At 39.0% G+C, this 870-nt stretch overlaps 1 pseudogene; it reads right to left on the reverse strand.

The window, feature by feature from the left end:
* Window positions 1–399: 399 nt before the first annotated feature.
* LOC110200476 (small integral membrane protein 20 pseudogene) lies at window positions 400–600 on the reverse strand (annotated as a pseudogene).
* Between the last annotated feature and the right edge of the window lie 270 nt (window positions 601–870).

Genomic DNA, 870 nt, shown 5'->3' on the forward strand with positions numbered 1-870 from the left:
ATTTCAGTATCTTATTTGAGAAATGGCAACACACAAGACCCTAAAAGGATCTTCCCATGTGTGCTGTTTTTCCCATATTTAAATCATAACTCTTGGGCTATAAAGAATGAATAATAAATAGGTCTATTTTCTATCCAGAATAGAGAGGTTTAGTTAACAAATTCACAATAGGCACACCCCAAGTTCCTAAGAGTGTAACTTGCATCAATAGTGTTTTGAAACTTCAGAAAAATTTAATATTATTTCTTGGAATTAATATTTATGGGAACTACTAGTATTTACTCCATTATAAAATTCTGTCTTCTCTAGTCATCACTCCACAGTGATGATCTATATTTGTTACAGCACAGAGGATATGAAGATGTTTTATTTTCCCATTCAGATCAGAAACAAGCCTCTTCACTTCCTTCCAAATGGATCAGACCACACTTTTAAGCCTGGTGGCTGCACATCTGCTTGGACAATACCAGCCCGATCTATGGCTTGCTTCAGCTTGTACTCCTCGGTCAGCATCAGGTGCGGGAAATAGATGAGACAGAAGGCGGAGCTCAAGAGGAAAGCGAAGCGGCCTAAAATCACCATGCGCAAGTTTCGAGACATGACCTGAGCTCTGGACGCCCCAGTACCCAGGACAGCGCTAGCCACATGCGCGAGGCACCGGACGAAAAACAGTATTTCTTAAACATTTTTAGAGTAACTAAAAGGAGATTTTTAATATGCTTACACAACAGTAATAACATGCTGTCAGATGTGAGAAATGAGAAAAATAAATGACAACAGATATTGCTTTTATAGCCAAAGCACACATTTCATCATTTAATCAATCAGTGAAGCCCCTCCTATTGTGTTTCTTAGATCCATGAGCCACTG

The sequence above is a fragment of the Phascolarctos cinereus genome, unplaced genomic scaffold, assembly GCF_003287225.1.
Source record: "Phascolarctos cinereus isolate Bilbo 61053 unplaced genomic scaffold, phaCin_HiC Scaffold_726;HRSCAF=1367, whole genome shotgun sequence".
In the NCBI taxonomy this organism is placed as follows: domain Eukaryota; kingdom Metazoa; phylum Chordata; class Mammalia; order Diprotodontia; family Phascolarctidae; genus Phascolarctos; species Phascolarctos cinereus.